General features: G+C 41.4%; 1 protein-coding gene across 6 annotated transcripts in view; it reads right to left on the reverse strand.

The window, feature by feature from the left end:
- The window catches only part of DLG2 (discs large MAGUK scaffold protein 2), a 1,308,393-nt gene that overhangs the window by 192,899 nt on the left and 1,092,090 nt on the right, over positions 1 to 23,404 (reverse strand). Inside the window, exon 1 of one of the 6 annotated variants that reach the window (XM_063431339.1) lies at positions 5,990 to 6,211. The exons of the other annotated variants lie outside the window; for them this stretch is intronic. The gene's annotated coding sequence lies outside the window, so the exon portion shown is untranslated. Of the gene's footprint in view, positions 1 to 5,989; positions 6,212 to 23,404 lie in introns of those variants that run through there. 6 annotated transcript variants of the gene reach the window in all.

The following is a 23,404-nucleotide window of genomic DNA, read 5'->3' on the forward strand; positions in this document are numbered from 1 at the left end:
TTACTGTGTTTGATAAACTTGAGGAACTAGAAGATTAAGCAAACTGATTGGAGAACACATCACTGCCCATCAGCAAGTAGTAGCAGTTTGTGCAGTCTCCTGAAGGGTTACAAATACTTGTTTTAATTCTATGTTTTTTTTTAAAACTAACAGAATTGATGATTTTCTTTTTCTTTACTTCTTCACTATTAATTCACTTGACTGTCTTTTACCCCTTTCTTACTCATTTTCCTAATATTGTTTGAACTATCAAATATATAAGAAATATCGTAAATGAATGATAAAACATAGAGACACTTAAACATATTAAAGGAACACTATAGGGTCAGGAACACAAACATGTATTTCTGACCCTATAGGGTTAAAACCACCATATAGCCCCCCTGGTCCCCTCATGCCTCCCTAAAAATATCAAAATCTTACTTGTATTCAAGTCTGGAGCTGCTAGCTCTGGCTCTGTTTCCTTTAGACCTGCCCACTGCCTGCTGACATCAGCAGAAGTGGTAGCCTGATCCAATCACAATGCTTCCCCATAGGATTGGCTGAGACTGACAAAGAGGCAGATCAGGGGCAGAGCCAACATGATTCAAACACAGCCCTGGCCAATCAGCATCTCCTCATAAAGATGAATTGAATCAATGAATCTCTATGAGTAAAGTTCAGTGTCTGTATACAGAGGGTGGAGACACTAAATGTTTGGATGCATTTTAGGTAGCCATGACCCAGGAAGGATCTCTAACAGCCATCTGAAGTTATCACTAGGCTGTAATGTAAACACTGCATTTTTTTCTGAAAAGACAGTGTTTACAGTAGAAAACCTGAAGGTAATGATTCTACTCACCATAACAAATTCAATAAGCTGTAGTTGTTCTGGTGACTATGGTGTCCCTTTAAATTATGAAACTCACACAACTACAAATATTGGAGTGATATAATATTTTAGAGATTGGATGGTATCCTTTATCTTTTGTATGAACAATGATTACAGAAGCAAACCAGTGGCCAATTAAACTACCGTATATACTCGAGTATAAGCCGAGTTTTTCAGCACATTTTTTGTGCTGAAAAACCCCAACTCGGCTTATACTCGAGTCAATTGTCTGTATTATGGCAATTTGCATTGCCATAATACAGACTGGGGGGAGAGGGGTGCTGGCAGAGCTGTACTTACCTTTCCTGCAGCTCCTGTCAGCTCTCTCCTCCTCTGCGCCGTCCGTTCAGCACCTCGGTCAGCTCCCAGTGTAAATCTCGCGAGAGCCGCGGCTCTCGCGAGACTTACACTGGGAGCTGACAGAGGGAGCTGCAAAGACCGCGCGGAGGAGGAGAGAGCTGACAGGAGCTGCAGGAAAGGTAAGTACAGCTCTGCCAGCACCCCTCTCCCCCCACTGAACTACCAATGACACTGGACCACCAGGGAAGGAGCCCCCCTCCCTGGCCAGCTAGCAAGCAGGGAGGGGGGACGAAAAAAAAAAGATAATTAAAAATTTTTTTTTTTTTATAATAATTCAATAATAAATAATAATAATAAAAAAAAATAATAATATAAAAAATAAATAATAATAATTAATAATATATCAAATGCCCACCCCCACCAACACATACACAAACACACACTGCATCACACACTCACACTTCATTCATATACACACACTGCATCACACACACACTTCATTCATATACACACACTGCACTCACACACACTGCGCTCACACACACTGCATTCATACACACACTGCACTCATACACACACTGCACTCATACACACACACTGCACTCATACACACACACTGCACTCATACACACACACTGCACTCGCACTCACACACACACTGCACTCACACACACTGCACTCATACACACACACACTGCATTCATACACACACACTGCATTCATTATACACACACACACTGGAAATAAATATTCAATTAATATATACGCACACACACTGCACTCATACACACACACACTGCACTCATACACACACACACTGCACTCACACTGCACTCATACACACACACACACACACACTGCACTCATACACACACTGCACTCACGCACTGCACTCACGCACTCATACACACTGCACTCATACACGCACTACACTCATACACACTGCATTCATTATATACACACACTGAAAATAAATATTCAATACGCACACACACTGCACTCATACACACACACTGCACGCACTGCACTCATACACGCACTGCACTCATCCGCACACTGAACTCATCCGCACACTGAACTCATCCGCACACACTGCATTCATACGCACACACTGCATTCATACGCACACACTGCATTCATTATATACACACGGTATCAACCATTTTGATCGCATGCAATTTGGTCGCATGCATTTTGGTCGTGACAAATTGGTCGAATTACACTGTTTGTGCATTTTGATCGCATGCAATTTGGTCGCCATTCATTTTGGCCGCATTTTGATATAAGGTGTCATTTGGGTAATATAAGGTGTCAATATCTTAGGGTAAGGGTTAGGGTTAGAGGGTTAGGGTTAGAGGGTTAGGGTTAGGGTTAGGGTTAGAGGGTTTGGGTTAGGGTTAGGGTTAGGGTTAGGGTTAGGGATAGGGTTAGGGGTAGTGGGTTCCGGGTTACGGGTTACAATTGTGCGCTCATTCTGTGTAACTAGTATACTGTATTCGCTAAGTAGAATTCAAATAACTGCCATACTGAAATCTTTTAAAAACTTCAGGAATCACTCAAAACTACTTCCCTAACTATATTCAACCTTAAAATATGTTCAAAACCAAAAAAAAAAAATATTTTTTGTTATGGTAAAAATGGCGACAAAAATCCATGCAATCACAATGCCATGCGACCAAAATGCATGGCGACCAGATTGCCTCGACCAAAATGCATGCGACCAAAATGCATGCGACCAAAATGCATGCGACCAAAATGCCCTAAACCAGTGGAGACTGGGTGAGCATCTAACGGAGGAGGGAAGCGAGTTGCACAGGAACGGTGCAGCCCTCGAGAAATCTTGAAGGTGAGCATCAGAGGTGGGAGTACGGACAGAAGATAGACGTAAAGGAGCTAATGAGTTTAATCTAGAGGAAGTTTACTAAACACATGTTGTTCTGCGCCCCATAAAAGAGGACAGCTAATGGGTAGGATTATTCCAACCTTAGTGCTGTTTACAAACGTCCTGTTTTCTACTTTATCTAACATACCGCACACTGAGAATATCATGTTAACATTGATTATTCTCCAGCTGGCTATTGATCACCGCTTATTTACTGGGTTAACTCTTTGTTTTCCATTCACTTTCACAATCAGTTGCGGAAGCGATTTCATTTCACAGACGAGCAAGGTGTAAATCCCAGAGGTTGCAGAAATAGAAGCAGCATCTCAGTGATGCCAAGAGTTTGGTAAATTGTATCAATGGAGCTGAATAAGTCATTCAGTGTGCGCTAATAGAAATGAATTACGTCCATTTTACGGTTCATTGAATGCTGAGTTTCGGATCGCTGCCTTGGTATCAGAGGATGTTCATTAGTGAAACGATATCTCGAGTGATGCGGTTAAATTATCATCTTCACACCCCAGGGAAAGATAGACTATGATATAGCAATTAGAGTCACAGGAATACAGATACCGGTTTCCAGGGGCCCGAGAGCTCTGTACCCCCTGTCTAGCAAGAAGCAGAAACACTTTATACCAGGGTAGCATGGCTTCTTCTCGACACATTGTGTTTCACACACAGCATGGGTGGGCATGTAATATTATACACTTACGCTTAGCTCTCTTGTTTCCCACTAGACAACCAGAATCCCTTGACCCGTCCCATTCCATAGAGGTAGTTGCATTGAAAGCAGGGGTAATTCAGCAGCAATGGGCGTTATGGAGAAATATATATGCAAGGGGACCCTTGCCCACACCAATTAGTTACACCCCTGATAATAGATACAAGCTGGTCCTTGGCCACAAGCAATCAGTAAAATTGGGTTGTTACTTGTGCTTTAAGCTGTCTCTAATCACTGTGATTCCAGAAAGCCATGTAAGCCCTGGAAATCAAGAGGATCTACCTACCACTGACATGGTTAATAATTGTGTCCACATAAATCTGAACCTCTATGGTAGCATTTTTCAGACAGCACTAAAAATCTGAAATTACCAGTAATGTTTTAATAAAGACAATTCAAAACTTGCTGGAATATAAACATGTTAACAAACATGTGAAAAAGCTATCACTACAATTCACAGAATGTTTGGAGTGATAATTCTATGCAGAGCGCTAAAATCCTGCTTAATCTTATCAGTGTTATCAGTTTGTAGAATGCTTGTAGTAAATAAACATGAGGATAAAAAAATGCTAAATATAATACTAAAAACTGTTGATTTAAAAAAAATGTTTTTAGTTATTTGCCTTTTTTATCATTCTTATATCTAGATGTTTACATACGTAGTACGTACCAAAATTGTTTTTCATAACCCTACACATCAGAATAAATAGTTGATTATTAAAAAAAAAAAAAAAAAAACACCACAAGATTAGAGCAATCCCCCTTTTTTGTACTAAATCTAGCAGGCGTTAGAAGACAAACATTAAGCTCTTTATAGAACAAAAGACTGATTACTTTTGAAAAACGAGACATGCCAACAGATGCCAATCTACTAAAGCAGGCTTCTCCAAACTCTGACCCTCCAGATGCTGCTGAACTACAACACCCATGATTCTCTGGCTAATCTTTTCATTCAAAGAATCATGGGAGTTGCAGTTCAGCAACCTCAGGAGGACCAGTGTTTACAGAACCCTGTACTAGAGTACATATTACATTGAGGCAAGCTGGTTAAGATAATCTATAGACATCATCATCATCAGCATGATGGGAACAAGTAATAAGGTATTAACTAGTGTGTCAAGTGTGGCACGTGTCAATCTAGTGGCCAGGTCATTCAATGTTTATGTCAATCAGGGTGCAAACAATCCAATGGCAATGTCAATCAATGGACACAGAATCTAATGGCTATGCTAAATAGTGGTCATGCCAATCATTGTGTAAATCACGCATGGCATGTCTATCAACTGTGTATGTCATTGAAACAAAAAAAGACAAATATTTGGAAATTGGGTGGGTGACTTTTTAGCACAAAAGAGGTTATAATACTTTTATGTACAATTCAGTGATTGCCTTTCTCCAGCAAAACCTTACCAAAAAAAATCTATTTTTTTTTTAAAAATACATTAATATAACGGCTGATTCTCAGCACATCTGGGAGTCAGAGCATCTGCATTCATTACAGCAAATCACAGCAAATCCCAATCAGCCTACTTTGCCCATAATAAAATATAGTCATAATATTTTGGTTGGTGTCATTTGTGCAATTCATCTTCGTTAATCAATAACAAGAAAATGAACAAGGAAGAAAACAAATGAACTCGGCATCATTGACATGCAAGCAAATGAAGTTGATCAGTTGCATGTTTCAACAGCATAATCCTAACATATATTATAAGAACCAGCTTTAGGTCTGTCTTGTATCTAAGGAAAAAAAAAACTGCACGTTCCTTCTTATGATTTCAATAACGCCAAAAAAAAAGAAAATACAAAAAATGATATATTTATTATATATTTATTATGAGCATATCCTGGTGATCTAAAGTTACCATTTAAATTACAAGTAATTAAACGTATCCTCTTGTAGTGCTTAAAGGGTTACATTAGACAGCTAATTTAAAGAGCTAGTTAGGATACAGATTGACAACAAGATTGACTTTAAAATTCATCAACTCAACTGCACGTGAAGGGTTACACAGATAACAGCAATAATTCACTTTTAACAAAAGAAGTCTTTCTCTCTCTCTCTCAACCCTTTCTGTCTGTCTGTGAAAGTGAATTTAATAAACATTGCCAGATTGCAAAAAAATACACATTTACCAGAACCATCCTTTCACAGAGTCAAAGATTATATTTTTTTTTAATGCCGCACAATAAGAAGGTTAATCTTACTACTCACCGAAGATCAAATAACTTGGCTACGAAAAAGCTCTCCTGCTAAATACAGCTTGCTACGGTGCTTATTGTAAGACGTTCTGCTTTCTTTTCCCCTTTGCCTTCATCACTATTCCAAGAAGCAATATTCACTGGCTGAAACTGATGAATTATAAACTGCAAGCACCGAGACTCCCATATTTTACATCACAGGGGGTGGTCATACTGCATGCACAGCACACGCCACACACACACACACACACACACACAAAAGCGTTGTAGCTATATTCCCTTGCAATTCTCCTGTCCCCTGATCAACACATCAGTCCTGGAAGCAGTGACAGTAATTATCGTTCGGGATGTGTGAACACAAGCAATAGAATAAACACCCACCTCCAGCACTGTGCTATTCCGGCTCAGACACGCCGGTGACAGCACCTTCTTAAGGTGGAACAATTCATTATCTGTCTGTCTGTCTATCTGTCTGTCTATCTCCATCCAGCATTTTCCTTGAGCATTTCTCTTTAACCCCTTAAGGACACATGACATGTGTGACATGTCATGACTCCCTTTTATTCCAGAAGTTTGGTCCTTAAGGGGTTAAAGAGGGTATCTTCCTGCTCATTTTGTATCTATGCATGCAAGTATACATTCCTTTCTCTGTCTCTCCCCTCTTATTTATTAGCAAGCCATGTTGCATGTAATGCTAAAGCACCGAACACAAATAAGCACAATAGAGGGGAAGAGAGAATGAAATAACAGAAAACGTGGGGATGAGCACTGCTGGATGTGTCATTGTTTAGGTGTCTGAGCTGCCACGTGGGAGCTAGTGGCATGTTTTATACCAGTAGCCACAAATTCTCCTCCTTCTCAAATCTTACTGAACCTGCAGCAATCTACCTGCCCGGCTGTCTGTGTCCTGCTCTCCATTAATGCAAAGATCATTTGTTTAAAAACTAGGAGTGTGTTTTTGCCATTTTATTTGCAGGAATCTCTGCCTCTTGAAGAGTTAAAATAATGCATTATACATGCATTATTTTTTATTCCAATTAATAAATAATATGGAAATGTGATCTGTCTATTAGTCTGTCTGTCTGTCCTTCAATATATCTATCTGTCCATCTGTCTGTCTGTTTATATATGTATGTATCTATCTATGTATTTATGTCTGCATGTCTGCATGTCTATCTGTCTATTTATGCATTGTTTGTATGTCTTTTAATATATATGTCTGTCTATCTGTTTGTCTACTTATCCACTGTCTTTCAATACATCTGTCTGTCGGTCTGTCTGTTTGTCTACTTTTTTCCACTGTCTGTCTGTCTTTCAATACATCTGTCTGTCTGTCTATCTATATATGTATATATCTACATATTATTACTCTCTGTGCTAATGATATCAGCTCAAATAAAAATCAGTCTAGCACACAAGCACACTACAAATGTATAAAACAGCCACCACAATCTTACATTGCCACAATCTATCCAAAGGAAGAACAAATACATTCGGAAACATAATGGTATACATTTTCCTAATTAAAATGTTTTTTTTGTTTATCTGAACAGCAATCTATACAATCTATACACATAACTGCTATTTTATCACATACATATGTGCTAGCTATGTGTCCCACATTTCAAATAAATGTCAGGCTAATATTCTTCTCAGACACAAAATGCCTGGTAATGAAAGGGTTAACGAATCTCTGTCAGTTATTTTGAGGAATGTTTAAGAGGGATAGCCTTATACAGATACGACTCCATTCCAATCAATACTGAGATACAAATTAATCTCTTAGGCACCAATGATGATGTATGCATGTTGCCATAACAATTTATGATCTTCTTAGACCCTTAGTCTAACTCATGCTGTGTGTCAGTAGGTCTCTCTTATGCTACTTCCTCTAAATTAGAAGCCCATACTGACATCGGACTGATGTGGGAAAGCATAATTAAATATCAGTAAGATAGCTCTGTCGATTAATGCATAAATTGTTTTATCTATTTAAGTCTCAGGTTTGCACGCTTGATACTTTGCAAAACTAACTATTGGTCTGTATTATAATAAATACACACACAGAGGGTATATTATATTGGTTATATATATATATATTTGTGGTCGGAAACATTTTAGTAATATACGTAAATCGGGTTAATACAAAGTTGGTTGGGGTGTGCTGTAACCAACGTATGGGTAGACCTGTAATAAAAGAGGGCAAAAAGTTATCAAAGGAGATCACACTTTATTGCATCACATTTACAAGGCCAGACATTTAAAAGCTTTCCTCATTTCTTTCCCGGGTGAGGTATGTACTGATTGTAAACTGAGGATTACCATCTCCCCAATTTTTAATGATATGTCGGTGCTGAAAGTGCCTGGAGCTGCCCCTATTCTAAATGAATGACCCGAAAAAGAGGATGGCTTGAAACCCAATCTTACGAGAAGTGTTCTAATGTAGAATATGATCTTAGCAGTAGTCAGAGAGGTTCATGACAGTAAGAGAAGTGGTAAATTGTGTGTGACATGACTGTATGTGGGTAAGTAGGAATCAAGTATTTTAACTGGGCACCACTTGTTCTCGGTGGGATAAAGTGGTATAGCGGATGGATGAGTCATTTGGTTTGTTTTAGAGGTAAGTAGAGAAAGTATATAGTGATCGTGATGTTCAGTGATATCAGATATTTTTAATCTAGAGATGATGTCTGTCTTTCTAGCTACTGAAAACTCGTGGGGTCTGAAAACCATAGAAAGCAATATAACTAGTGGTTTTAATTACTTGATTTGTGGGACTGTGGAATGGTCGTGTGTCCAGTAAATCGGAGAGGGCTTGAATATTGGACCATCAATTGGTAACCTGTATTAAGTAGGGGGTTTATCTGTATTATTTATATCCCGCAATATACTTTTAATAGGATAGGACGTGAGAAAAGGTATATGATTGCTATGATACTTGGTGAGTATGTGATGTTGACTCCTCGTGAGATAAAGTTAAATCGTGTTGTGTGCTAATTTAAGGTGAAGGTGGCAAAAAGAAGAAATATGCCACAATGGATTCTATGGAGAAATGCTCCTGGACATGAAATTCCATGGCAAACCTATGATAAATTTTAAGCGCCCTATCATCAGCCGTTTTGTGATATCAGAGAGTGCAGAACGTGATAGTGAACAGGTGTGAGACAGAATGCTGGCTAGTCCATCACAAGCTTGTGAATAGCAAAGTTCAGGATGGGAGCATGTCTGATGTGGGGATGGAGAGCGTGATGGTGAGAAAGAGGTGAAAATAATCAGAGAAATATCATTCCAACAAGAAAATGTTGCCACATTCGTAAATCAGCTAAGGCAGGGGCTCGCGGAGAACGGCTGCATAATCAGACAAGCTGGGAAGTAGATAAAGAAACCTAGAAATGAATGCCCTTCCCCGCGGGATGATTCGCATGGCAAAATTGAGTGATCCCAGTAGGAACTGAAGCTCCCTACGAGTACATGAACCAGCCTGCAGGAAATGGTCCATTTCCTCACTAATGTGTACTAGTTTCTCCTCTGAAAGGCTTGCCTAAAAAACGACTATGTCCAAGGTGATGCAAAGGAACCCCAACCTAGTAGAGTCTTATCAGGTGAAATAGGGATACCTAATGTGGTGAAACAGGCAGTAGTGCTGAAAATACTTGAGGTGTCTGTGTACCAGTTTCTACCAGGAGAAAGTCGTTGAGATACTGAATCACTGTGGGATATCGAACGACATTGAGAATGTCACGTCCTGCTCTGTTCTGTGGAGATGTCTGGCAATGCCTTCTGGTATCCAGTACTCGTTTTACTATTCTTGTTTAGTTTTTCTTGGTTTTTTGGTTTTCTATTCTATGTCTGGTTTTCTTTATGCTGGGATTTCTGGGTTCATTCCTATAGTCCGTCCCTGGATTTCCCAGTCTCTTGGATTCATTTAAATGTTTGTTTTATGTTGCCACAGCCGTTTGTTTTTCATCATTCCTTTTTGTTTCAGTGTCCTGCAGGCAGCTGCTCATGGCTTCTGCCCTTTCTTGCAGGTAAGTGCTATATATGTCTTCTTTGGATGTTTTAGCATACATTAGGCAGTGTAGGACCTGCCAGATATGGGGTACATTGGCGTTGTTGGCAGGCTTATGCAATGTATGATCATATAATGTACTAAATCCCCATGATTTCCATATGTAGTACTTAGTTATTTTTCCTCTTGTTTTGCCTATGTTATCTTGTCTTGTTTTAGTTGGTATGTACAGTCCTGTCCAGTCATGCCCATGTTTTGTTCATGTTTTCCTCATGTCTTGTGTATATGTTCTGGGTTTAGCTTACTATCTTTCTCTGGTTCTGGGTTCTATTAGTTCTGTCTTGTTTTCATGTTTGGTGCCTATCTCTAGTCTTGCCTTGTTTCTAGTACTGGATACTATCCTGCTGCAGAGCCTCCCTATTCAGCTCCTGGGAGGTCTGCTTAATTTCTAAGCTCCTAGTTCCTGGTATCCGCTGAAGCTGATTCAGGGTCTTGGTATGTGGCTGCACAAACGCTGGTGCTCAACACCAGGGGGCGTGCGGTTACCCTGCACCAGACCCTGCTAATCCACCTCCACACTGTGACTCCTACTCTGAACATCAGGCATACTGGGTCCCGGTCCTGCACCGCCGCCCGGACACTGTCTGTGTTCCGGGCACTGGACCGCCACCCTGACAGAGAAGCAGCCAGCAGAGTGTTTTTGTGAAGATATCAAACAGTTTTGGACTGCCCCTAGAACCAAAAGTAAGTCTAGTGTAAAAGTAATAGTTATCCCTCCACTTAACACCATGAATATGCCATAAGGACGGGTGAATTGGTAGCAGCTTGAAAGCTTTAGAGATGTCAGTTTTGCTAAGCATGCTTACCTGCGTATAAAATGGCCTGCATGGCGAAGTTGACATTGGCGTAATGGAGGGAAAATTCTTCAGCAGGAATGAGAGAGTTAATGCTTGGTGTGTGTGAAGAATGAGGAGCTGAAAGATCAATGATAAGCCTTTATATTTGAAAAAATAAACACCGATGGGATTTGTGCGCCAAGTCTGAACAAGTTAATGAGAAATGAGCCTAAGACCTAGATGGACTTATTTGTTCAGTAGAGCATCTACAGTTAAGGGATTGGAATAGGCGGATAATAATTGGGGCATTCTTGTGTGCCTGAGAGAAGTGCCATGAGACCTGTATGAAAACCAATAGAAAATACAGAAACCAAGAATTCCACCAAGTGGGGTGAGGGGTGGAAGCGTAAGTGATAGCTAAGATTGGCCCGATTAACCTCCGTAAGTAATTTCTTGGGAAAGAGCTTGGAGGGGCACATTGAGTTTGCATGTGCCCTGAAACATATAGAGCAGATGTGCAACAATCTACAGGCACTGTAATTATCACCTGAACGAGACCGGCCCAGGTAAGAGGGTAGTGGGAGTTTTTATAGCATAAAATAGATTCAAACTCCTCCCACAAATACAGGCCTCTGGTCTTAAAAAAAATATATATATATATATATATATATATAACTACATGTGTCTAATAAAGATTCACATATGTTAAATATCTATCTATCTATCTATCTATCTATCTATCTATCTATATATATATATATATATATATCCCATAACTTTCTTGGTTTTTGCTCCACAAGTAATGCCAAGCGCAAATACCAAGCCAGTAATCAACCTCATGCTGATGAGTAGCATTAACAATGAAATAGCTGTCCATGAGTGGTTCACTAGCTTTGAATCTCTTCCTGAGTTGTGTTTCAAAGCTAGAGTACACAGCAAACATAAACTTCATGGAATCCATCTTTAAAATTGATGACAAATGAGTAGTGATGTCGCGAACATGAAATTTGCCGTTCGCGAACAGCGAACGCGAACTTCCGCAAATGTTCGCGAACGGGCGAACCCGGCAAACCGCCATAGACTTCAATAGGCAGGCGAATTTTAAAACCCACAGGGACTCTTTCTGGCCACAATAGTGATGGGCCCCCACCCACCTGAGCGGTGGGTGGGGGCCCAAAACAAGAATAAGGGGGGGGACCTAATGTCCTTCCCCCAGCCCCCACCCCTGAGCGGTGGGTGGGGGCCCCAAACACAAATTCGGGGGGGGGGGGGGGACCTAATGTCCTCCCCCTGGCCCTCACCCCTGAGCGGCGGGTGGGGGCCCTAAATAACAATGGGGGGACATATTGTCCTCCCCCCCAGCCCCCACCCCTGAGCGGCGGGTGGGGGCCCTAAATACCAATAGGGGGACCTTTGTCTTCCCCCCAGGCCCCCACCCCTGAGCGGCGGGTGGGGGCCCTAAATACCAATAGGGGGGGTCCTATTGTCCTCCCCCCCGGCCCCCACCCCTGAGCGGCAAGTGGGGGCCCTAAATACCAATAGGGGGGACCTAATGTCCTCCCCCCAACCCCCACCCCTGAACGGTGGGTGGGGGCCCTAAATACCAATAGTGGGGGGACCTATTGTCCTCCCCCCGGCCCCCACCCCTGAGCGGCGGGTGGGGGTCCTAAATACCAATAGGGGGGGACCTATTGTCCTCCCCCCCAGCCCCCACCCCTGAGCGGCGGGTGGGGGCCCTAAATACCAATAGGGGGACCTATTGTCTTCCCCCCAGGCCCCCACCCCTGAGCGGCGGGTGGGGGCTCTAAATACCAATAGGGGGGGACCTATTGTCCTCCCCCCCGGCCCCCACCCCTGAGCGGCAAGTGGGGGCCCTAAATACCAATAGGGGGGACCTAATGTCCTCCCCCCGACCCCCACCCCTGAATGGTGGGTGGGGGCCCTAAATACCAATAGTGGGGGGACCTATTGTCCTCCCCCCGGCCCCCACCCCTGAGCGGCGGGTGGGGGCCCTAAATACCAATGGGGGGGACCTATTGTCCTCCCCCCCAGCCCCCACCCCTGAGTAGCGGGTGGGGGCCCTAAATACCAATAGGGGGGACCTAATGTCCTCCCCCCCGTACCCCACCTCTGAGCAGCGGGTGGGGGCCCTAAATACCAATGGGGGGACCTATTGTCCTCCCACCTGGCCCCCACCCCTGAGCGGCGGGTGGGGGCCCTAAATACCAATAGGGGGGACCTAATGTCCTCCCCCCCGCCCCCACTCCTGAGCGGCGGGTGGCGGCCCTAAAAAAAATGTCCCCCACAGGTGACTAGGGGTCCCCAAACCCCTAGTCACTCCCACCCCCCCCCCCCCCAAAAAAAATGGTCCCCCTACCTACCACCCTCACCCTAAAAATAATGAGGGGGGAGTCAATAAAGCTAAAAAAACTGTAAATAAATAAAAATAAACTTACCATTAGATGTCTTCTTTTTTCTAAAATCTTCTTTCTTCAGCCCCCAAAAAGGCCAAATAAAAAGCCAATATAGACGTTGCACTTTGAAAAAAAAAAGAAAAAAAAAACGAGCGCAAAAAAAAGTAATCCTTCTTCACCCTTCGAGGGCACGCCGCGTACTGAGCTCTGCAGGGCAGGTCAAGGCTTATAAAGCCTTGCCACGCCCTGCAATTAGGCTTAGAACACTCTGATTGGTTGGTTTAAGTGTCATTTTACACAGCGTGGGAAAATTCCAAAGAACTTATTGTCCTCCCCCTTTTTTTTACTTTAGGGCCCCCACCTGCTCAGGGAGGGGGGACCCTTTTTTTATTTTTATTTTATTTTTTAACAGTGAGCAGCCACAGGCTGCTCACTGTTTAATAGACATGCCCCTACTCGCGGTATTGCGAGTAGGGGCACAATTTACTAATGCTAAGTAATTTTTTACTTAGTATTAGAAAATTTGGCTGAAAGACGACAAAAAAAAAAAAAAAATAGGGGGCGGACCGAACATCGCATATGTTCGCCATCCGTGGCAAACGCAAACACAATATGTTCACCAGGAACTATTCACCAGCGAACCGTTCGGGACATCACTACAAATGAGGCAAAAATGTGATGCTTTGTTGAACTAACTTGCACATGCCCACCCAGAAGTAGCATCACTGCAAATTTGAAATTTCTGCGGGAAAAAACAAAAATGTGAATAGCACATGCATTCATCTTCTACTGCCTGAAACCTAGACTTCCATTTACTATTAAAGTCAATTGAGAAGTTGCTCCTTTATTGGTAGATCCTAAAAAGAATCCTAAGTTGGATAAACTACAAGTATTAGTTTCATACCTGGATATTCCACAGTACTCAGGTTATATTCCTGGTGGGGTGAACTCTTCTTTTCCTTTTAAAGTCAGTAAAATTATTACAATTCAGTTGGATCATAACTACCTTAACACAAGAGGTAACTGTTTTATGAATAGAGAGCTACTGATTGGCATAGAGCATCAGCTGACCCTTGCCCATCGGCACTACATGCTTCTTCAAACTCTGTAACACAATTTAAGAGGCCGGATTCCACTGGGGGATTTAGGAGATCTGGCAATGAAGACAACATTTGAGGTAAAACCATTGGAGAACGGCTTATTTCCTTCAGATAAGAAAGTGCCAGGCAACCTCCTGACACCATAACAACCTAATTTCGATAAAATTGTTATGGCGCCTGAATGATTTCACATTCGGCTTGTTTTGTTTCTAGAAATGTATATTAGTATTTTTAGGCTTAATCTCTTATCCAACCACTGCTTTTCGAACAATTCCACATCACCATTAAAATCCACATTACATTTACAAGTAGATCTTGGAGTGTACACACCCCTACATTAGATATTACAGGTGTGCTATTTGTAACTATTCTCTACAGTCCTATGCCCCTTGACCCACCCAAGCCCCATCCCTCCCTGCACCCCCTGAGAGCTGTCAGTCCACCCTTGCTTGCCAGGTTGCTCCTTGCTTTCAAAGAGCCCACAAGCCATGAGCACTCTGTAGGAGATGGGAGAGCAGGCAGGAAGTGATGTCACTTCCCCTCCCATGACCCCTGCTCTTCCCCGCATGTGAGAGGATGGAGGAGACCTGGCAAGTGAATGCCAGGTCTCACTAAGAAGGGGGCTGGGGGGTCCTTTACAGTGTGATAGGTTACAGGGTTCCCATCGCACTGGACCCTGCAACCTATCTGCCCAACCTATCACTGTAACATGTGTGTGTAATTATGGCTTTCTGGCCAGGAAGATCTTTGATCTCCTCAGCCAGATCATGGCTATTTAACTGGAACCCTGACTGCCTCAGGCCCTCGGCCCATTACTGATCTACCCAAGTTATCAGTCTGCCGCTGATAGCTAGTAGTGCAGGACTTGAAATTTTAAGAGTTGCATCTGCATCATAAAGAGTTAATGTAATCGCGGTCATGATGGACTTTATATTGCTGTTCTGGGCGCCTCAAAAACACGTTATCTGGCACTGTAAGAAGCTACCTCCAATAAAACATTTATTGAAAAAAATAAATATCTAGCGGCTCTGCAAGGCTTACTGTGCCACCAAGGGGTTTATCCAGATACCTGCTTTGTATCCTGATAATTAAATGCATTTTATATACATGTGACAATAAAATGGTTACAAATCTACATTCCCATAATTCATTCTGAGTTTCAAGTAGAAGACAACTGGAACCTAACTATAATATATTAAACAAAACTGAGATGTGTCTGCAGACGGCTCCTGAATTTATTTCTCAATCCCAGGATTAAGCAGCTTAAACTGTATTTAATGCCCCAGTCTGAAACTCATTAAAGCACAGTGGAGAGATTGTGAACAAAAACAGAAAGCAAACTCATAATTGGACGCCTTATGTCTGTGTTTGCTTAGCTCTGTAAATGTTATTGTCGCGGCAAAAAATGCATAATCGATTGCTGTGTTAAGCAAGTCAAATAAAGAAAAAGAGATAAGTAAACTTTCGTGCAGGCTCATTCCAAGTAACAAAATAAATGTGGCTGGTACAGCGAACCTGACATTTGCAAGTATTGATTCGCTAAACAATGACTTGATGAAGTATCTGGAGTATTTTAGGCAAAAATAGCAGGACTGTAAAAAAAAAAAAAAATCTGAGATTTTTGCCAATTACATATATATAAACAGGATATTAAAAATCGTGGACATTCTTTTTTTTAGCTTTATTGACAAACTCCTCTGATTTTTTAATCATATATATTGCTAGCTGGTCTAACTACAAGCCCAAACTTTAAATGAACACTTTACGCATTTAAAATATATAATTTTGCTGAAGCTATTTATTTGTTAAACGTCTGTCAGTCCACACTTATTTTATAAAACACAGTTTAAGAAATATATATATAAAACAATATGACCCTTGAGTGGTAGGAGTATCTACAGCTCTTTTGTGACACCATAGCAGCCATGTTTAACCCCTTAAGTACACATGGCGGAAATATTCTGTCATGATTCCCTTTTATTCCAGAAGTTGTGTCCTTAAGGAGTTAAAGCTTTCAGCCTACTAATGAAATCTAGTCTCTGCCATCATCCACTTTTAATGCTCCATTACTCACAGCTGCCATTATATGTTATTTTGTTCGCTGATTACTGGGGTTAAAATAAAACATCAGCTAAGGCTGTTCGGGGGAGCAGAGGGCCTAGGCCATAGCTGGAGCAGAGGGCCTAGGTCATAGCTATGATCCCATAGCTGATTGGAGGAGAGGGATATGAGATGCATCTGATTGTTTCATTCTTTTTTTTTTTTTCTTATATCAAAGACTTGGTGTGCTTATAAATAAAATCCTGTCTATTTGCATATTTAGCACGGTATTCTGGGAATATTGTGGAATTTTTATCTTTCAGAGTTACTTTGTCTGCGGCAGACTTTTGAGGTCTAAACATGAATATGATGTTTATTTGTCTTGGGTGTATATATAAATAGAGAACTTAGATTCCCAGGTGCACTAAATCTGTGTGCTAGTGCTTTATTTCTGAATGTTTAGGGTTTTTACAGGTTGTACGTCCCTCAGACCCCGATGTCGCTGGTGCCTTCACCGCTGTCACCAGAAACCACCACAATTCTTCAGGGTTGCTCACTAAGCAGGCAGATATCAACTCTTCAGGCTGCTTCTCTTTGTAGGAAAGAACTAATACGTCTTAGTGCTCCCAACATGTCTTTACAACGATGCTTTTATCTCATAGTTATTTAGCTTTCAGCACGCAGATCTACAGATTCTGTCACCATACCCCTCCCAAATAACAGAGACATCACCACTGTTCAGGGGGGCAAGAATACCCAAAATACTTTATTCACTTTAAAGACTAGCCTCCAGCAACACATCATTCAACCTACTGTGAGACATACAAACAGATGCAAGTATATAAAGATTTCCTAGCTTAAATATTCTCCCAACAATTTTAATTGAGATGGACTTCAATGGCAGTTACACTGTCAAAAAAACCTTCCTGTTACAATACCGCTAAAAGAAATGTCTGATCACCACACTGGGAGGTATGATATCTGAATGGATAGGAAGACCGTAAGGGGGCCGTTAACAGTGACGTGACTTGAGTAACTGATGATGTCCATAATTGGAGGGCCCTCCGAGATAAGGGTGACCTGTCCACTGAAGGGGTATGTCCAGCCTGTCTGGTCAGCCCCCCATTTTAGAGGACCATGCAGAAAGTGCTGCTGAAGTGCTCTCTGCACGGTCCTATTCCCCACGACACAGTGTGAGTGCGTCTAACGATGCACCTGTGCTGTGCTGCCCAAGGTTCTTTCCCTGGTATATCAAATGTAACACATTATGTTGAAATTGGGACTGTCCCACTGAATTGTGGACTGCTGGGAGGCCTGCAGAGCTCTATATGCAGTCTGACATCCTGTTGCAGATATTTGAGCATGTAGTGTTTTGGCATACAGTAGGCTTCTGCCCTCTCTGCTGACCAGCCAGATCATTACCATTCTGTCCAATCAGCTGTCAGAAGGAGGACCTTGCTACATATTATCTATGTGCTTGATATTGTTACCAACTGGAACATTGCTATTATTCAATTATTCTGTATTGGTATATGGTTTATCTTCACAAACTATTTATCAAAATATACCAATAACAATGTTCTCCAAAATTACACTATTTACATGCTATTTACACTCTCTGCAAGTCTGAGATCCAAAGTAATTTTGAAGACATTTCATTTCCTGTTCATTTCTAGTGTAGTTTAAAAGATATTTAAAAGATAATTTAATTTAAAAGATAATAGTAATTATAAATAAACGTTTTCAGTGTGACTGATAATACATTTTATTGTTCTGCATTGTTTTCAGCAGAAGATAAAGAGGTTTGCCATAAAGTATGTTTACGTAAGTCACTAGTTACGTTATTGAGCATCCAGGATGATAAATTACTTGGCAGAATGAAAAGAGTGGGTCTCATTTTATCACAATGAGCAATGAAGACTAAATACAATAGAGAACAATAAGCAGTGCATAGAGTATTACGGAATTTCATCGTACAATACATTTTCCAGTTTAACCAACATCACATGCTGTAATGCAGTGAAACTTGAAACTGGGGCTTTGTTACTAAGATGTAGCCAGAATAAGACTGGCCCACCAAGGATGGATCAAGCGGGAGTACTGTTTCATTATCCAGTATGTGTTCAAGCTATGCTTTGTATACAAAGCCAGAGCCTGCTTATATGTAAATATAAGGCATTGATAAATAACGTTCCAAAGCTTTTAACATTTTCTTGTGTAGGCAAGTTAATACACATTATATATTTTTATGGTGTTGAATTTATATTATCGTCATATCATATCAGCAGTACCACTTATTGCAGAGGCATTTCATCAGTTTAGATTAAATACAACCATTGAATGATCTGTTGAGAAAGACACATTCATTTCCCACAAATAATTTCTTTCAGGAGAATATATTCATTTCTAAAGCCTATCGAAGAATGTAGATATCTACTGGAGAATGACATCCTGAGAATACAATGTTATGTGAAAAGTGGACTCAAAAGATACAGAGGAATATCACAGTGACAATAAAATAGCCGAGTGACAAATAGTGCACTATAGTAAAAAAAATGATAAATTGATCTGTGTGATTGTAACAAAGGAAGGTATTGTAGATAGTGCCATTGTCCCTGGATCAGGCTCCTCAAATTCAAAAGAAAATAAAACATGGTTAGTGTGACCTTGATGTGTTCCGTGTTAGTTATGCTAAAGATGGATAGGCTAGCACTGCAGATGTATGTGGATTCCATTTCCCATAATACTCAGCTTTTCTTTTAGCAACACAGAAAAGGCAGAACAATACGTCCGCAGTGCTAGTTTAGTAAAAAGTGACTTACACCTTTGTTTAAAAAAATTATCATTTCAATTAGTAAGAGGGTTGAAGGTGCTTGAGCCCTGAATGTGGGATTCTATAATCCTGGATATTTTTGGTGCCTATGTCTTAGTGAGCTGGTGGAAACATCAAAAATCTCCATCACCGGCCCATTGCAGCCAATGCAATCAGCCTGCGTGTAACCGTCTGTGTCTGCCTATGCTGTGTGTGTTTGTGTCTGTGTGCACTTGTGATTGTCTGTGTCTATGTATGTGTCTTTGTATGTGTCTGTATCTCTGTGTGTGTCTACAAGTAACTGTGAGTGTGCCAAGAGGTGTGTTAAGTGGTGGAATTGGGCAGGTGTGCAGTTTGGTTAGTGGCCAGAGGTGGAGCTTCAGGAAGGAGTAACATAATTATTTGGGGGCTCAAGTCCTGGTTAATTTTTGACCCTAGTGAAGATCCCGATACCAACAATGGATGCTGTGATAGCTGTAAGCAGTCAGTGACACTCTTAGCCAATCACAGTTTCCCATTGCTGCTCAGTCTAAACAGAACAGAGGCCATGAGCTACCGTGAACTCTTGTTAAGGATTAAAACACTATCGCTTGCCTTGCGCTTGTCTTGCCATATCTAATTTATATTCCTGTACACATATAAGGGATTATTGATTAAATACAACATTTCAGTGAATTAAATCAAAATTGCAAAATGTATATTTTTGTCAATACAATATGCACCATTGCGTTCTCCCAACCCTGGTCAGAAAAGCTGACAAAACATTAATTACAGTGATATTTGGAACCATGTAACATCATTAATCCTGCAAGAAGGGTTTGTTCTCATTGCGATGGGCCAATGCTATCTTCAGGAAGGAAACAGTTAAGGGAGGCACCTTGCGGAAAACAAATATAGAGCATTTCTTGTTGCTATGGAAACTGCAGGGTGTGTTTTTATTAAAGAGTGGGAGATGTATATTTTTCCTCATTCTTAACCCCTTAATGGCCACTTGATGCTTTAGCTTCTTTGGCACTTGATGGGGAAATGTCCCACCCCATGTTGTTTAATATTATGTTTACTTATCAATTATATTTAGCAAATGTCTGCATGCAACATGTCTGCATTCAAAGTCTATAAAATAAAACTAAATATAGAAATCAAAACCTTTAGGGTTGTACTGAGTGGAACCCAATCATTGTTATAAAGCTTTCCCTTTTCTGCTACTGAAGAGAAAAAGAGACTACAGGGCTCATGAATAAAAATGGCCCTATTTGCTTTCATATTTACACAAACTTGTATAAACGTCAGAAACGTCAGCAATGTATAGAGATGGAGCACCAGTTTTATATATAAGAAAAGTAACAAGAGGCGAGGATGTGTTTCTTTAAACGTAATTTTATTTTATTATTTTTCATCTAATGTACTCACACACATACTGTCTCACACTGAGTGCTGCTTATAGCTAATTGGACAGCGTGATTCCTTTAATTTCCCCAGCCCTGGTAAAATCCCTTTGTAACGGAACAATCCCTTTGTAACAAAACATTCCTAACATGCCATTTAAAGAGTAAAGGAGGCAGAATAATATACATGAGCTTTGCAGGGAAACATTTATTTTAACCATTGCCTGTTACCTCTTCATTTTAAGAGATTACATCATTGCTTAAAGCTATATTGGGATTCCTGGAACGTTCGTCCTGATTACCTGTAAGTTGGGAGTCCAACTAAGGATTATTTATAAAGCCCCGAATCTATTATTTACGGATAACTTTTTCAAAAGATTGAATATTTTTGGTTCAATGTTCAAAGTTATTTTTTCAAAATATTAAAATATAAAAAAAAAATATCATATATAACAAATATTTTAAAATATATTAAAAAAAAATATAAAACATTTTTTATATGTTTTAAAAGAAAAATGTATTTTAAAAAGTTTATCCAGGGGGCGGGGCTGGGCCGCCGAGCTGGATGGTCGCAGGTCAGAGCGGCTCCGGCAAAACTTCACTAACAACACGCTGAAAACTTATGTTTTTCAACTCAGGCAGACCGACAGCACAAACGCCCAGTGCCGAGGTACAGCTGGACCTGGGGAGAGGCTGGCTCGCTGAGCTACAGTCCCCTAGGGGAGAGGATCATGGTGCCCTAACCCGGGCCTTCTCCGGCGGTGAGCGAGGCAGACGGCCGCTGCCTCGCTATCCTGCACCACAGAGCCCGACCGAAAGCACTGATCGGCGCAGACCCGGCTCCGTTCCCCCCCCTATGGACCGGGGGGGTGATCCCGGTCCTCACCCGGTGGCCATGGGCGGGATTCTGCATTTGAGGCAGGGGAGCAAGATCGCCGCCTCCAAGATGGCGGGCGCCACGTGCGCCGACTGCATGAAGGTAAAACTTCCCTCCCAGGGTCCTCTACTCACAAAACCGCTCCTGAAAGAAGATCCCGCCGTACAGGGAAGCGGCAATGTCCATGCTAACCCCCGCAACCACACATGCCACCAAAGCAAGCGTGCAACAGGCGCTCGGGAGGTACGGGTGACAGCAGCAGCACTGAGGGGACGGGTGACCAAGCAGCGACCATTCCCGTCCGGGGGGCCATCTGCCCAGCAAGACACCTCTGCTAGTAGCCCCCAAGCACCGTTAGCGGACTCTCACTCTGCCCACACAAAGCAGCGGACACAGCACGCAGGCAGTATTTGCACCCAAGGCTGATGCTGGAAGAAACACAAAAACAAACACTCCCCTGGCTAGCAAGTCCCGAAGCAATTAAGCAACCAGCGTGAAATATAAGGGACTTTATGGCGGCCAGGATGCCAGCCGACCCAGCGCAGCGGCAGGAGTAGCTAAGCGGCTGTATATATATCTATGTATGTACCTAAACTCCAGCAGAGCACTGTATATTATTTAGGATAGCACACCCCCTTATTATTATCCTTGCTTTTAATGCAATAGATAGAATCACTGCTAACCTGCATAGATATCAGCTAAAATTGCCTGAACCTGCATGAAAGCTAATTCTGGCTAGCTCAGTGACTCGCTGCCCCCTGGTGGTTAATCTTAAGCAGGGTGGAGAAATTTGCACCTGACAGAATTTCACATAAGCTTGTAACTTACTAATCGTAGCATACTTACTTAAATACGCATGTGTAACTCAGCTATAAAGTTTTATCAACGTGTACTAAACTTGTTATATCTAAAATTTAAAAGAGCTGTTAACTCTGCCATAACTTCGTATGACGCTATTGTTTAACCTTTTTCAGTTAAAAAACGTATGCATACCCAACTTGCCACAATAATGCTATCATATGTCTACGAAAATCGAGCCTGTCAATGTTGTTGTGGCGACACAGGCACTGTTGTAACTACCTGCATACCAAAAATAAAGAATAAAAAAAAAAAAAAAAAGTTTATCCATCAATATTATATCATTTGAAAAGCTTATTAAAAACTATGAAAACGAGGTCAATGTTGCATCATGGAACGTCACCAAGTCATCTGTTGCTATCTTACCAGTGCCACCTAGTGGTCAAATTATATTTTGTAGTTATTTTACATTTGGCAGTAAAATAATACAGGGTTATTCAGTAAAGTCCAAAAAGACACGTAACGAATGGGACAAAACCATCCGCCAGCATCACGCTATTCAACTATGTCGGTGTAACAGATCCCCTATAATCCAGCTGAGTATACCCGTGCAGAATCTCCTGAAATCCAAGTGTAGAAGAAGGTGTAGTGATTATAACTCCCAATCCCCCAAACATGAGTCATGAAGGGGTAAAACAAAATGTGTAATGGATGCCACAGCTGGCCTTTTATACAAGTCCCCAAGCAAGGTATACTCCCACATGGACCTTGTTGGGGACAGGGACACAAACACAATAACCAATCAGCATACAGTTACAATGTAAAACACTCCCTCACAAAGAGTATAATCCCTCCTCTACATCCTGGAGATAATTGGGTTAAGTGGCTGTAGTAAACTCAATTATATTTTCAGGTACAGAAAATATTTCACAGTTATAAAAGCCACAAATCACTTTAAAGTACATAAAATCATATTTCGCATAAACGAACCCCCATAGTCTACATATCCCCAGGTAGCTTGGATCTGAGCACCCAACATATCCGAAACGCGCTCAGATCCCACGAACACAGTCAAATATCCATGGGGTTGAAGGATTTGACCAACCGCTCTGGATAAGTCTGCCCAGAAATAATTCCACGGTTTTACCTGTAGCAGT

This window comes from Pelobates fuscus, chromosome 1 (genome assembly GCF_036172605.1).
Source record: "Pelobates fuscus isolate aPelFus1 chromosome 1, aPelFus1.pri, whole genome shotgun sequence".
In the NCBI taxonomy this organism is placed as follows: Eukaryota; Metazoa; Chordata; class Amphibia; order Anura; family Pelobatidae; genus Pelobates; species Pelobates fuscus.